Genomic DNA, 16,530 nt, shown 5'->3' on the forward strand with positions numbered 1-16,530 from the left:
GGGCCCACCCCGGCAGGGCCACAAGATGGCGCATGCGCAGTGAGCCTCGCCACTTACTGGCCAACAGGCACCACAAGATGGGTTGGGTCTGCACCTCCCACCATCCATCACTCAAAATACGTCATCCTACCAGTCCCGCCCTCTGCAGCCCCGCCATCATTCAAGATGGCGCCTGCGAAGTAATCCTCAACGGCTACCTGTCGGCCCAACTAGCGCGGGAGACGCAGGACTGCAGCCCCCATCAGTCACTCAAGACACACAGCCCTGCCTTGGGTCAGCCCCCTGCAGCCAGCCATGCTGTCACTCAAGATGGCGCGTGCGCAATAAATCTCCCGGCTACCTGTGGGCCAGCATAGCGCTAGAGTAGGTGGGGCTAAGGAGCCCCGCCCTCGGGCCCGCCCCTGCAGCCAGCCCTGCTGTCATTCATGACGGCTCCTGAGCAACAAGCCGTGGCTTCCACCTATCAGCCAACTTACAGAGCTGCAGGGCATCGGTCCCAAACGACCACAGAGCCACCTATACGATACATGTTGCCGCTAGCACCCCCCCAGCCAAAAAATGCAGCCAGACACACCCCAGGGTAAAAAGTCTTGAAAAGACTATCAGGGACGCGGTGGGCCTCTGAAGCTCGCCCCCCACACACACCGGCATACTGACAGCCTGGATCCCTGTCGCTCCAGACAGACAGTTCCACAGCGGCAACAGCCATGGCAAACTGCAGGCACTGTGCCTGGTCACCCGATGCCACATGGGCCCCGCCGACAAATCGGACGCTATTCGTGGCTCAGTCTGAGTCAGAGCTCAGACCCCATCCTAGTCAGGCTGGAACCGTCACAGCCAGAGAGGTATGAGACAGGCAGGACCCGCGCAGCCTTTCATCACTGCAGCCGCCACAGCCCGTGGCCCCGCCCCTGCGGCCAGCCAGCAAAACTGCGCCTGCGCGGCAAACCTCAGCTGCCCCATCAAAGATGGCGCCGAGGTAGGCGGGGCTCCAAGAGCGTCAGAGTCCACAGTGCCTGGTGATGACAGCCCTTGGCCCCGCCCCAATATGCAATTAACCAATCAGGACAGCGCCTGCCCAGCAGCTCGCCTATAGCGATCAGGTTGCCATGGTGGGCGGGGCTCCCCAGCCCGTCGCTGTCACAAGACAAGAACCCATAGGCGTCACACCGTTTGGACCCGCCCCTTTCAGCCCTTAGCTCCTCCCACGGCCACTGCGGCAAAACAAGCACCGCCCCCAAGCGCGGCAGGGATGCGAGGCGGCCCAAGGACCAGGGGCCTCCTGGGATGAGGGTCCAGCTCTGCAGCCCCAGCCCCAGCTCGGGAGAGCGGGCAGACCCAGAGACCTCGCCACCCACGCTCGGCAGGGACCGGCCGCCGCCTGGACGCCCACCCTGGCAGGCTGGCAGGGACAGGAGCCCGTCACCTCTGCAGCCATCGCGCGCCTGTCCCCCACCTACATCGCGGCAACATAGCGGGCAACCCCCCCACTCCCGCCTGTTCCCACCTATATCGCGGCAATCCCCCCCCACTCCCGCCTGTTCCCACCTATATCGCGGCAACCCCCCCCACTCCCGCCTGTTCCCACCTATATCGCGGCAATCACCCCCTAACTCCCGCCTGTTCCCACCTATATCGCGGCAATCCCCCCACTCCCGCCTGTTCCCACCTATATCGCGGCAACCCCCCCACTCCCGCCTGTCCCCACCTATATCGCGGCAACCCCCCCACTCCCGCCTGTCCCCACCTATATCGCGGCAATCCCCCCACTCCCGCCTGTCCCCACCTATATCGCGGCAATCCCCCCACTCCCGCCTGATCCCACCTATATCGCGGCAACCCCCCCACTCCCGCCTGTTCCCACCTATAACGCGGCAATACCCCTACCCCACACTCCCGCCTGTCCCCACCAATATCGCGGCAATCACCCCCTAACTCCCGCCTGTTCCCACCTATATCGCCGCAACATAGCGCGGCACCCCCCGTCTCCGCGGCCGCTTCCACTGGGCAGCCGGCCCCACAAGCTGGTGCCGCTGCGGCAAGCGCGCACCCCCTGCTTGCCGTCCGCTGCGGACCCCCGCCCGCCGAGGGGACCGCACCTGCGGCGTGATACCGACGCGCCCGCCCGGCACGGAGGCGCAGGCGGGCGGCCGGACTCACCTCACCGCACCGCAGGCACAGCTGCCGGCCGCACGGCCAGCGAGGTGCAGCCCGCGCTCCGGCTAGCGCACCCGCACCGACCCGGGCGCCCGGCGGCGCCACCAGCTCCAGGTGGACATGTCCGCTCCTCGGCTCCTCCGCTCCGACCAGGTCCTCCGACTCCGGGCGTCTGCGGCGCAGCGCTGCCCGCGCCTACTTGTGAGGCTCTCCGCAGAGGCGGGGCCCCGGCGCGCGCCAATCAGCGGCAGCGCGCCACCCCGGGCAGCCCCCCCAGTGCCCCCGGGCGCTGCCAATCAGAACACGGTTGCCGTAGCTACCGCTTGGCGCCAGGGCCGGAGGTTGACGTCAACTGAGCCCACGCGAGGGGCCCCGAGAGGGGTCTGGAAAAAGGGGTGGGGGGCTGTGCGCCCCCGACACAAAGAAACGGGGTGCAGAGAAACCGCCACTAATGGCCCCCGAGTGCACCACTGCCGAGGAAGGAAAAGGCGGCGGTGGTGGGGACCACGTATATTTGTCTAAAAATGTAAATCCGAAAAAAACATGTATGTTGGATTCTAAAGACAAGAAAGCGGGAGACAAGCCTGCTCCGCCTGAGACACACGAAAGGCATGTGGGGCTCGCGTGTCCGTCCGTGAAGAGATCTCGGAAACCAGGGACATAAAAGACCCAAACGCCAGGAAAAATGGGGGGAAGGGGAGGAAACTGGCAATTCGCAGGAAAATGCCCATGGCTGGCCGGCCTCACAGGGACAAAAATCCCGACTCCGCTCAGAGAGACGCCAAAGCGACACCGCAAGTGCGGCCCGCGGCGCCCTCCCCGCGGCGGCGGCCGGCAGACGGCGGGCCGACAGGTGGCGAGGAGCCCTCGCTCACGCAGGACCGGGCGGGCGGCGGCAGGGCTGGCTCGGCGGCAGGGCTGGCTCGGCGGCCGGGGCTCGGGCAGGGGTGGTGACACACACACACACGTTGGCATGAGCTGGTAAGTGTTCCGTTTGTTTGTGAAGCACGCACACCCACCTGCAGGTCAGACTTCTGGAAAAGCGGGCCGGTTACCTCTAGGGAAAGGGGATGGGGGGGGGGGGGGACGAAGGACGGCTTTTTCCCTTCTCCAACCCATCCTGTTTGAATGTTCCTGCCAGAAATGTGTATTTCTTTTCTAGTAGTAACATCAATGAATTATAAAAAAGCTCATTAATGTAGCCTCGGAGTCCAATTATTCGCTTTCAAGGAACGAAAGCAGAGGGGAAAGGCGGAGATGTGCAAAGGATTGTACGCAAGCCTAGTCACGGAGCATGTTTGTTAGGAAAATGTGCTCGGTGGAAGAATCCAATTGTGTCCTCGTAAATCACACTCGGCAATTTTGTGTGGCCAGTACGAATTTTAAAGGGGAACTTTTTTCCTAAGATGCGGTTAATCACAAAAGGCAGCTTACCTGAGAGCCACAGAGTGTGAGACCCAGGTTACAGTGCGTATTGGGTAAGTTGTAGGGAAACACAGGTAGATTTCCACTCAGTAAGTACACATAGTCCGTAGCTGCTTGCTACATTAAGAAGCTCCCGGCTTGGGGTGGGGGCGGTGATCTACACCCAAGTCTTCAATAGTCTCTTCTCACCCCAGCAAGGTGAGCGGCACCCCTAAAAGGGAATGGGGCACTGCCCCCTAGGGCAGAGGTGTTCAATCCGGCTACACGTCAGGGGAACCTGGGGAGCTGCGAATCCCGGTACGTGCCCAGGGTCCCTCAGCCGTGCTTGTCTGAGCTCCCCAAGTGACACGAACTAAGGTCTGGTTGTGGTTTGGGGTGATTTTAACACGTTCTCTAGCCGCCCGCGCCCTCTCCTTTTCAGAGGCGGCTCCCATCAGACACCACACGTCCTCGGAGCTCCTCCAGCTGCCCCCCCCCCCCCCCCCCGGAATGAAAAGCCTCCTGGACATCTCCGTCACTGGCCACAGGCTCCCGCACATTCCATGCCGGCCACACTCGGAAACTTCAGCAATCCTCGGCGGGCGGGCGGCCGGGGGGCCTGCTCTCCGCCTCGCCCCGGCCTTCCCACAGCCTCCTGAGCAGCGATAACCAGCCCACGCGGCTCGCTTTCCGTGACGCCACGCTGCCCTGGCATGCCCCGTGCTCCGGGCGCTTCCCTGTCATCTTCGCTGCTTCCAGGCCGCCCGGCCTCCGAGGAACGCGCAGAGCGCGGTCCCCACACGCCTCCACCAGGTCCAGTCGCGGTCCCCCTGGTCGCAGGGCTCAGACCCCCCACACACCTCTGCTCTCCAACTTAACTCTCCTGCCGTGGACTCTCCGCCAAGGCCCATCTCACCATCCACTGTCCGCTCAACGGCCTATCGGCAACGCAAAGCCCTAAGACAAACTAGAATCTCCCTTTCCCCATTTCTATAAAGAGCCCAAACCTCACGATTGTTCCCAGTTCCCCTTTTCCCTGCCACCCATATCCGATCCATCAGCAAGTGCCGCTGCCTCTCCATCGCAGCCACATCCGAGACCTGTCCGGGCTTCCCGCGGCAGGGCCGGCCTGACCACCTACCCCCCGCCGGCGGCCCCCACTCCAAACCCTTCCCTCCGGTCCTCTCCACACAGCATCCGGGGATCTTCTTTAAAGGAGAATAAAAGGTCCTGTTCTGACTTGAACTACCTCCTGCCCCTACCCCAGGCACACTTCGATACATGCCCAAAACCCTTACCATGAACAAGGTCCGGAGGAAAGCCATCAGCATTGTCATGGCCGAGGGGTAAGCACCGGTGCTGTGACCTTTCACCTCTTCATACCGTAAGCAGTCTCTCCCGCACGGAAGCTGTAAAGACGGCCGAGAGCCTCGGGTTTTGGGTTTCTGTGTTTACTTCTGAAGGTGCTCTCTGGATCTATTTTCCCTCCCGACATGTTTCCTGCACTCCCTCGCCTGTCCCAGCGGCTCCCACCCATCTCTGTGCTTTGGCCTCGCACACTCATTGTTACGGGTTTACATTATCCGGGTATTTGAAAGGGCAACCGCGCCACCTTTTCAAAAGTGTCGTGAACTCTGCTGAGCCCTCTCTCTCGAAACTCCTTTTAGCATTAGCTTGTCCAGCCTGATAACTATCCTATTGGGATTTCAACTGACATGAAATCCATAAAGCAATTTAGAGAAACCCGCAAGTGTTATGCCAAAGCCCCCACCTCTGACGATGGTCTACGCCACCCCCACTCCCCGTGTGCGCATGTCTTCTATGGCCACCAACAGATTGCAGCTTTATTCCCTACAACAGTGGTCGGCAAACTCCTTAGTCAACAGAGCCAAGTATCAACAGGACAACGACTGACATTTCTTTTGAGAGCCAAGTTTTTTAAACTTAAACTTCTTCTAACGCCACTTCTTCAACATAGACCCGCCCAGGCCGTGGTATTTTGTGGAGAGCCACACTCAAGGGGCCAAAGAGCCGCATGTGGCTCGCGAGCCGCGGTTTGCCAACCACGGGTCTACAAAGATCCTATTTGCCTTTGGGAGGTCTTTTTGCTGATTGCTCATCCAATGGGTTATTTTTGGGTTACAGCGGCCTGGCTATTTTTTATTTTTTTGGGGGGAGAGAATAACTTCAGATTCACAGAAAAGTTGTGAAGATTTTATGAAGATTCCTTACTTAACATCGTTGCATAACCTTGGTACATTGTCAAATGAAGACGTTAACATTGGTGTAAAGCTACTGATGAAATGACTTTATTTGGATTTCACCCGTTTTCCCATAAAAGCCTTTGCCCCATCCCACAACTTGGGCCGTAACGTGTCCTCAGTATTTTCTGGTTTTTCAGGACGTTAGCAGCTTTGAGAAGCACTCGTCAGGCATTTTGTAGAAAGTCTCTCAGTTTGAGTTTGTCTAATATTTTCTCATGATAATATCTTGGGTTAGGAGTTCTCGAGAAAAATGATCTGCTATCGCTTTTTGTATATTGGTTTTGTACACATTGAACTTGCTGGTCTCTCATGTTAATTCTAATAGTTTGTCTATAGATTTCACTGGATTTTTTACTGACAATTTTTTACTGGATTTGGCCGTCACACCTCGTTTCATTATCACAGCACGTTGGCTAGGGCTCAGGGTGACATGGAATAAGTCTTGTTCTAGACGTGAAAGGGGGTCTTACTCTTGACCATCAAGTACAAAGGTTCACAACAAGCTTTCTTGTAGAGTCTCTCTATTGGAGGGTAAGGAAATCCCTTTAAGTTATAGTTTCCTAAACATTTTATCATAAAAATTACCTTTCTAAGTATCTTTTCTACATCTATTGGAAAAACTGTAGTTTATTATTTTACATAAACTGTTGATGTAGAGAATCAAGGTGGACTTTCTGATGGCGAAACATGTTTGAATTCCTAAACCCTACTTGGCTGAGATGATGAGGGTCTGATTTAAACACACATGCAGCGGGATACTACTGGGTTACATCTTACTTTTGTTTTTTGCACCTAAGGTCTTACTTTGTTATGCTCTCCGTGTATGGTTCCAGTATCAAGGTTACACTAGTCTCAGAAGATGATCTGGATTGCTACCTTGCCGCTTATACTTTCCACAACAGCATACAAAAACACTGAGCTCTACTTTATAAAAATTTAATACAACTCACTATGAAATTACTTAAATCTGATGTCTTTTTGCATGGAATATTTTGGACTTATATTTCTGCTTTTCTTGAGTCAATTTTGGTCATTTATATTTTAAAATAAAATTGTCCATGTCACTTAAATTTATTAGCATGTAATTAGTCAGAGTATTCTTTTGATTTTTAATTTATTCTTCACTGGTAATTATGTCCTCTTATCTATTAATGTCATTTAATCTATTCTTCATCTGTTTTGTTCATCACTGTTGCTGAAGATTTGACAATTTTATGTCTTTTAAAGTGACTTTTGCTTTTTTTTTTTTTTACTATATTCTTTCTTCTTTTCCATTTAATTAATTTTTTATTATTTGCTTCCTTCTACTTATTTGGGTTTCTTTTCCTAGCATCTTGAATTGTGTATTTAACTCATTTACTTTTAATATTTCTTAAACGTTAACAGATATATTTAAGGCTATGGCTTTCCCTCCATGTGCTACTTGAACCACATTCCATTTTTCCATTAAATTTCCTCTTAGCGACATTAGGAATGTGTTTAGATTTCCAAGTGCTCTGAAAAATGCTTTGGATTGTAGATTTCTCATTTAATTGCATCTTGCCAAATGATATGGCTTGTTATTATTTGATGTTTGTTAAAACTTCTCTTGTGATAAATCAGGCTATCTGGGTATTATGAGCCCATGGATTAGCTCAGAGCTTAATGCATAGGAGTCTCCCAATAAATGTTTATTTATCCATTCTTGCAACAAATATTTGCATGCTTACTACATATAAGGCCAATGCTAGGCATAGTTCATTGCGAATGAGACTGAAATGGCCCCCACACTAATTAATTTGATAGATAACAGCTTCAAGCTTCAGTCTAGCTGAGAAGACAGATTTAATAAGTTGAAAAAATGAACTTTTAAAAAATTGTGGCGAGGGCTCTGTTGAAACGAGGAGGGCTGTGCTGGTATGTGGTTCCATAGAGTAGTCAGTGAAGACTTCTCTGAGGGAGCAAAAGCTGAGACTAAATTGTGCAAAAGAGCTATCCTGGGGAAAATCAAAGAAAAGAACATGCTAGAAAGATAAAATACCAATGTACAAAGATGATAAAAGAAAAACAGAGAAAAGACGCCAGAATGGCTGGAGGGCAGCAGGAATGGGGTTGCAGGGCACATAATGAGATTGTTCAGGTATGCAAGAGCCATCTCTTTCGAAACCAGAGGCCAAGATAATGCTCATTTCAGTTTCGTTCACAATGACCTGAATGTGATGGGGAGCCATTAAAGACTTTCCAGAAGATCTGACAGCATCCACTGTGAGAGGATTCATGTTGCTGTGGGGAGAACTGGGGGGCTGGAGATAGGTAAGAGGAGGCAGGTAGGCCAGTGAGGCGGCAGTGCCTGGACAAAGGATGACAGTGCTCTGAGGTAGGATGGTGGCAGTGGACACAGGAAGCAGTAAACAAATACAAGATACACTTTGGAGCCAAAACGGACAAATCCTGCTGATAATTTGTGTACATGTGGCAAAGAAAAAGGTGTAAGAAATGATTCCTACTTCTGACTTGGGCAGCATGGTAGCTGGATGGAAGAGTTATTTGGTGAGTCTGTGAGTAGCAAATTTGGGCAGAGGAAGAGAATAAAGTGAAGAGCTCTCTTTGGGATCTGTTACATTTGAAAAGCTTATGAACAAGCAAGTGGAGATGCTGAGTAAGGGTTCTGGAGAGGCCTCTTCTGGAGTTCTGACTTGGGGTCCTCTGCACAGAGCTGGTGCTACATAAACAGTCAGTTTAAAATAAATGCTACTTTCCAAATAGAGAGATCAGTTCTTCAGGACTGTTGTGTATACACTCAGTGCTGAGCAGGTAAATACCTTCGGATACAAATGTGTATGTAGTTCCTCAGTAATTCAAACCTAACCAATTTTCCTTAGGGTGAACTTACTTTTATTTGTTAATTTTCACAAGGAATTGCAGGATAACAAAAACCAATCATTCCTATTAAAGACCACCAACTCTCACCAAAACTGCTCCTAAATCCAAATATTAAAAGAACAGGTCCTAAAAGCAATTAATTACATTGTAAGATTAAAGATAAGCAAATGACAACTCTGTCACAAACCAGATGTTATAAAAGGGAAATAGGTCAACCATTTGGCAGAGAGGTAAGGTTCAGAACTACAAGAGTTTCTGTAAGCTAGAAGGCTCATATACCCAATATCTGCTCACATGTCCCTGTCCTAGAGGGCACTGGGCACCCTGTCTCACAGGAAGCAAAACATTCAGAAGTCAGGCCTGGCCAGCATGGCTCAGTGGTTGAGCATCCGCCTATGAACCAGGAGGTCACAGTTCGATTCCCAGTCAGGGCTCAAGCCTGGGTTGAAGGCTTGATCCCCGATGGGACGCGCAGGAGGCAGCCAATCAATGGTTCTCTCTCATCACTGATCTCTCTCTTTCTCTCTCTCTCTCTGAAATAATGTACATATTTTTAAAATGCAAAATACTAAAAGAAATTCAGAAGTCAGCTATCACATGCTAATCAAAATACTTAGCAAATGTAGGGCTATTCACATACTTTTTTGTTTTTTTCTCACATTGGTTTACCAGCCACAAAGCTCTAATCCTGAACTGGCAAAATGGTAGACACTCGTTTTTTCAATCATTCAACAAATAGGTATTAAGTTTATCAACTCCATCCAGACACTAGGGACACGCTGATAAACAAGGAGACTCCGTCTCTATCTCCATAGGGTTGAAAAGTCCATGGATGAGGCCAAACAATCCAATAACCATATAAATAATATGAGTGAGTAGCAGACTGTGCTGTATGCATGTCCAAAAAGAGGGTCTGACCTGGGCCATTCCCTGCCTAACTGACAGCGTGTACAGAGGAATATGGAGAGCCAGGGGGTGAGGATACAAGCTAGCATAAGACCAACACCGGAGACAGAGGCCAGACCTAGCCGGGCCCGTAGGTCATTTAAGGACTGCAGATTCCTGACAAACAACCTCTAGCTACAGAATTCTGCACTCAACTCTCACTGAAGTCTCTAAAAAATGGCGTGATTTCCACACTTACCATGTCAACAGCTCAGGATGTGACTAGAAATATAAGGAGAGGTGATTTGACTTTCACAGGCAGCTCATCAAGGCAGGAGAAAACACACTTCTTATGTAACTGGTTTTGTCAAAGTCCCACTGAGGAGCCAAATCTAAAGAGGTGCTAAATGTATGTTTTATCTGTTAAATAAAAAGAGAAATGTGCACATATGCATATTTGCTTCACTAGGCATGGGACAACTTTGAATAGACCAGGCGTCCTCAAACTACGGCCCGCGGGCCACATGTGGGTGTTTTTGCCGTTTTGTTTTTTTACTTCAAAATAAGATATGTGCAGTGTCATAGGAATTTGTTCATAGTTTTTTTTTAAACTATAGTCCGGCCCTCCAACGGTCTGAGGGACAGTGAACTGGCCCCCTGTTTAAAACGTTTGAGGACCCCTGGAATAGACTATTCACAAAAGTAGTGACACTGGCCCACTTGGTGGGGCTCAGCAGTTGAGCATCCACCCAAGAACTGAGAGGTCGCCGGTTCGATTCTCAGTCAGGGCACATGCCCTAGTTGCAGGCTCAGTCCCCAGTCGGGGGTGTGCAGGAGGCAGCCGATCAATGATGTTTCTCTCTCATTGATGTTTCTAGCTCTCTATCCCTCTCCCTCTGAAAATATCAATAAAAACATATTTTTTAAAAAAATAGTGACACCGGTTATCTACAGGGAGGAAAACTGGTGGCTGGAGATGAAATGTATTTCCATTTCTCCTTTTTAAGTTTTGAACCACACAAACATATTACCTATTACAAATTAAAGCAAACGTGTTAATGTTAGGTCAGACTTTAGACCAATACATATGAAAATTTTAATGAAAAGGAACATTTTCAAGGAAAATAAAAATGACAAAACTGATGACTAAAGGAATAGGAAAAAAAAATCTTCTTATGGAGAATTCCTGTGTTAAGACTCTCCAGTGCGTTTTAACAACCTAGCACAGGAATTTTCAGCCACGCAAGCTTAAAAACTCCTATTCATTGAGCACAACCTGTGTGCCAGATACTGCTGTGAGCATGACATATGTCTGCAGCTCATCCTTACAATACCCGAGACAGGTGCCCTCATCACCTGGTTTACACACAAGGAAACTGAGTTCATGGAATCGCCCTCGAACTTACTTGCCTACCTGGCAAATGACTCCAGAGGTCAGACCCTTCAACTGTGCTACATGACTCTATGCCAACAAATCAGAAAACCTTTGCTAGGGAAGCAGAAATGACGTGAAATTTCAGTTGGACTGGAAGTGTCTTTCCAATGCCCAAGAAGGGGAGGAATTATCCTTGGTCTGCACAAATTGTTCCAAGGCATTCAAACAGACAGAAGGCTTGCCCACTCATTGAAGTAAATTAGAAGAGTGGCTCTCCAGACACATTTCTCACAGCGAATGTGTGTCACCCAAACAGCTGTCTGCGTGAGGCACTTGCTCTGAGTCGGGCACTGGGTTAAGTGCTTTAAACACAGTCTGGATGGCACTTGGAAAACAGCCCGAAGTTCCTTAAAAGGCTAAACAGAGTTACCACAGGACCCAGAAGTCCCATTTCTAGGTGAAATTAACACATGCCCACATACAAACGCGTATATGACTGTGCACAGCATTATCGTCACAGAGTGGGACAACCCAAATGCCCATCAGCTGGTAACTGGCTACAAGAAATGTGTTCTGTGCATACAGCAGCATATCTGGCAATAAAAATAAAGCACTGACACATGCTACAGCAATGCTAAGTGAAAGAAGCCAGGCATAAAAGCCCACAGGTTGTGTAATTCCATTTACATGAAATGTTCTGAGTAGGCAAAACTTGTAGAAATAGGAAGTGGATTGATGGTTGTCTTGGGCCATGGGGAGAGGGAAATGGAGAGTGAGGGTTTCTTTTTAGGATAAATAAAATGTTCAAAATTGATTGTGGTGATGGTTGTAGAACTCTGTAACTATACTTAACACCTGTACACTGTAAATGGGGGAACTGTATCATATATGAATTATACCTGAATAAAGCTATTTTACATATGTATATATGTATATATGAGTTCTCCCAGTAATCTTAGTGAAACTGCAACGAATATACTTATTTTATAGATGAGCTTAGAGAGGATGTCATCTACTCAAGGTCCTAATCTAACTGGTTGAGAAGGGTTCAAAGCTAGGTCTTTCTGTCTACACTGCTTACCCTGCACTTCCTAACACAATCCTACACAAATACAATGAGCCTCTTTAAGAAAGGGCTCCCTTTTTTAAGAAAACATAAACTTACGGCTAATGGCTCATGAAGGCCATCTCCTAAAGACCACTAATTCCGACAATACTATTAAGCATTCCAAAGCTAGAAGAAGAGGGAAGGCTGCGCACGAAAGAACCTAGCAAATGGTTTTCAATCTCAAATGGGTCTCACTTTAAGAGTGCCCCGGAGGCTAATAAAATAGCTTTCATTTATTAAACTTTTACAGCCGGCCAGGCCTGGCACCAAGCACTTTACGTGCATCGTGTTGGATACTCGTAACAACTCTACGGGTAGACACTATGGTTATCCGCGTTTTACAGACCAGAGGCGAGCCTTGAGAGGCCGGTGCATCGTCCCAGCTACATGCCAGCAGGCGGTAAATCAGGAATCAAACCAAATCTGTCAGACGCCTGAGCTCTCAACCGCCAATGGGTGCATTTGTCGACTATTCCATCTGAAAGCCATAATGAAATCGATCATTCTTGAAAGGAAGGCAGATAATAAAAACTTGGCAAATGTCAAGGGAGTGTTTTCTTCAAGAAGTGCTCTAAGCCCTTGCCATTTATGGGCAATTTTCTTCACACTTCCAAGGAACAAATAATTCCTAAGCTTTCTAAATTACACCACTTCCGCAAGGAAACAGAAGTCTTTCATTTTAAAAACATGGCACAGTGGTTTTCAACCCCAAATACACCTTTAAAAAAAAAACCCAAATATATCTTATTGTGAAATTACAACAGCTAATATTCATAATGTATCTGTGCCAGGGGGTTTTCTAAGCACTTTACAAAGTGTTAGCTTATTTAATCTTGAAGACTAAATGCCCAGGACTGGGCATTTATCTTCTGAACTGTCTGAAGGAGGTATGATTATAATCTCTATCTCAGGGATGGGGAAAGAGAGGCAAAGAGAAATTGGGTGACCATGTGAGCAAAGTCACATGGCTAATAAGTGGCTAGGACTTAAATCCAGTCATCTATCTCCACCCTCTAGCACTTATTCTATTTGACTAACTCTCAAAAAATCATTGAGATGGCTAGTATGTAGTTCACTAGACTCCAACAGTGTGCAAGACCTTTCACATGATCTCAACCCGACAAGCTGAGGGGTAGGTATGTTAGTATAACGCCTGTTTGCAAGATGAAGAACATGAGGCTGAGTGCTGAGTAAATTGCCCAAATATACCCAATTAATACACATCAGAACCAAGTTTTCTGACCACATCACATGGCTAGTCTGTGTGTCATGAAATTCTCTGATAGGGGTCAGGAAACTACAGCCGCAGGCCAAATCCACTCCGCTGTCTGTTTTCGTACACTGCGCATACCAAACAGTTGAATTAAACATGACTAAGTGGTTGGGGGAAAAAAACACACAAAAGAATAATCTTTTCATGTCACAAAAATTACATGAGATCCAAATTTCAATGTCCATAAAGTTTCACTGGACAAGCCACACCCACGTTTACACACTATCTATGCTGCTTTCACGTTACAACAGCTGAGGAATTTCGACAGGCACCGTATATCCCACAAAACCTGAAATATTTACTCTTTGGCCCTTCACAGAAAAGGTTACCGACTCCTGTTTTTAGAGTTAAGTTTAAAACTCTTCGTGGCACGGAGGGGGAATATATAAAAAGTACCCCCCCGCCCAAAAAAAGGAAGAAAAGGCACGGCTTTAAAGCAGTGGTTCTCAACCTTTCTAATGCCGAGACCCTTTAATATATTCCTCATGTGGTGGTGACCCCCAACCATAACATTATTTTCGTTGCTACTTCATAACTGTCATTTTGCTACTGTTATGAATTGTAGTATAAATATCTGTGTTTTTCGATGGTCTTAGGCGACCCTGCTAGGGTTCTCACCCTGTGGGTGGGAAGGTTGAGAAGCACTGCTCTAAGGGTGACTGGAGTAGGGATGGAAACTTACTTCCAACTTTCAAGGAACAGATCATTCTCCGTCCCAGCCTGTGTTCCAAGGCCTCGAAAACAGTGGAGGGCTTCCCACTCCTCTCCCTGGTTCAGAGGGTTACAGTCCCTGAGCTGTTTTTACTGGCGAGAACTCGACGTAATGAAAGTAACAGCTGAAGGCTGTTCCCGTGCTGCCAGGTGCTGTGCTGAGGAAAAGGTTCCCGTTGGATCCTCCTGACCATCAGGAAAGGAAATCGGCACCCAGTTCTGTGGGTGGAATCGGGGCCTCGCGAGGGAGGATACGCACATTTCCCATCGCACCAGTTGGTAAGAGCTCAGGCCACTAACCCTTGTTTCTGCCTGCAGAGACTAAATTCTTAACCACACACCATTTCTCTTGAACCCAATGAATCTGCAAATATGAAGGAAAGGCCTAATTTCCTGAGAAAATATACAGTACCAAAACCAAGTATCAAAATAATATGGGGGAGAGGGTGGCTTATCAACATCCTACCAACTCTCAGGGAGCAAATTATGATGTCCCACAAATTGATCAGAGTCATAAAAAAAACAACAGACTTCTCAACAAACTTTATATAGGGTTGGGGTCCAGTGGATTAGATTAGCATACGCCTCTTTACCCATCACCCTCTCTCCCCCCATAGAAAGAATCCCTGTGAGGTAAGACAGCGAACATTTCAGCTGCACTGCGTGCCAGGCACTATTCTAAGCCTTTCCCAGCAGGCGCTCGCCTCCCCTAGCAACCATCAGCCGCAGGAAACGGGGCCGGGGAGCTGAGCTGGAGGGTGGTCCAAAGCCTCACAGCCGGCAGCGAGAGGACCCGGGCCCAGAGCCTAAAGCGGTCAACAAAGCCGCGTCCCTCACGGGCTCCCTGCGTGTCTACGGCGATCCCCTGAAAAGCCTAACGCAACCTGCTGGGCCCAGGGAACAGAAACGGGCAAAACCGAGCCGAAGCGTTCCTCCGGAGCCACAATTCACCCAAGCCCCCAGCAGAGCGGTTCTGGACCCCAACTAGCGACCCTTCCAAAGAGGCGGGACCCGACTCCTGGCAAAAATGCCACAACACCCACGAACCTCAAACGCGTGACGCTAACTTTAGAACCCGCATCCAAGGATCCCATATTTTACTAACCCTGTGGTCGGCAAACTCCTTAGTCCACAGAGCCAAATACCAACAGTACAACGATTGGAATTTCTTTGGAGAGCCACATTTTTTAAACGTAAACTTCTTCTAATGCCACTTCTTCCACATAGACTCTCCCAGGCCGTGGTATGTTGTGGAAGAGCCACACTCAGGGGGCCCAAGAGCTGCATGTGGCTCGCGAGCCGCAGTTTGCCGACCACGGTGCTAGTCCATCTTCCTGAGGCGTCCAGGAAAAGGCAACTCCTCTGGGAAATGGGAATGGGCCGCATTTGGTTTTTCAAAAATGTATGAAAACGAGAACGTTTTCACATGGAGAGTCTGAAGGGAACACCAAACAGAGCAGTGGCCGCTTGGGGTTGGGAGCCACCGCGACTGCCAAGGGCTGGAGGGGACTGTGGAGGGACGATGGCGACGCCCCCACATGGGACTGGGGTGAAGGTTGCACACACACACACACACACACCGAAAAGGGCTTTGAAAGCCGCCAAGGGGCGCATTCACAATGGACACGTCTTAGCTCCACGTACCATTACCCGTCAAGGAGGCCGGTGCTCCAGCCACGGGTTGGCGGTTCCTAGACTCGGCGCTGCCCTCACGGCTGCCGCCCACGGGCATCGACGCCCCACAGCCGCTCCTCGCTCCTCGCAAACGCGTGTCCGAGGGGCCGTGCGCAGGGGCGGGCCCCGGCCTCCCCCTCGGTTCCCGGGGGTTTCTGATTCTTCTCACGCACAAACCCCCCTTCTTTTCACTTTTTAAAACACCTGGAGGCCTTCGGGGGGCTCGGCCCAGAGGCAGCCCCGCAGACCGTTGACGGCGCGGAAAGCCAGACTGTGAGGTCATCGGCGAAGCCCTGGCGTCTGACGGGCCCTGCCCCGCGCGAGGCCCGAGGCCCGAGGCCCGCCGGGGAGGCCGTGCCGGGCCGCAGTCTGGAGGTCGCCGGAAGAGCAAGGAAGCCCATGTCCCGTGCCCTGAGGAGGCCCCGCGACGCGAGTCCATCCACCTCACAGGCACCTGGACGATGCCTCGCTGCCTCTCAGGCACCGAGACTGCCCGGTCGCCTCCGGCAATGTCCCAAGATGGCGGTGCTGGGGCCCTGAGGCCGGCTGCGCATGCGCCAGGCCCGGCCTTCCGGTTTAGGCCCGCGCCCGTGCGTCGAGTTCCCGGATTTTCCCAGAGCTGGGAACCCGACCCCAGTCTCTCCGTGGAGGGTCCTCAGGAGGACCACGGCCTCCACTCAGGACAGTGTCAGAGGCGCAGGTCTCCAAGCCCGGCCGCACCCACGGAAGAGGACGGGGTGGGACCCAGGAATAGGCATTTCCTGGTCAGCGAGCCACCTGCCTGTGCAGTCCTCACCGCGCTCTGCGGGCCCTGCGC

At 50.3% G+C, this 16,530-nt stretch overlaps 1 protein-coding gene across 9 annotated transcripts in view; it reads right to left on the reverse strand.

Annotated features, from left to right (window-relative positions):
* PEG3 (paternally expressed 3) overlaps positions 1-16,530 on the reverse strand; it is a 50,094-nt gene that overhangs the window by 19,910 nt on the left and 13,654 nt on the right. For 5 of the 9 annotated variants that reach the window (XM_054710405.1, XM_054710404.1, XM_054710403.1 and 2 more), the window contains exon 1: positions 4,860-5,028. The exons of 1 other annotated variant lie outside the window; for it this stretch is intronic. The gene's annotated coding sequence lies outside the window, so the exon portion shown is untranslated. Of the gene's footprint in view, positions 1-2,160; positions 2,222-4,859; positions 5,029-15,683; positions 15,803-16,530 lie in introns of those variants that run through there. 3 more of the 9 variants (XM_054710406.1, XM_054710400.1, XM_054710401.1) reach the window with 2 other exon arrangements.

The sequence above is a fragment of the Eptesicus fuscus genome, chromosome 21 (genome assembly GCF_027574615.1).
Source record: "Eptesicus fuscus isolate TK198812 chromosome 21, DD_ASM_mEF_20220401, whole genome shotgun sequence".
In the NCBI taxonomy this organism is placed as follows: Eukaryota; Metazoa; Chordata; class Mammalia; order Chiroptera; family Vespertilionidae; genus Eptesicus; species Eptesicus fuscus.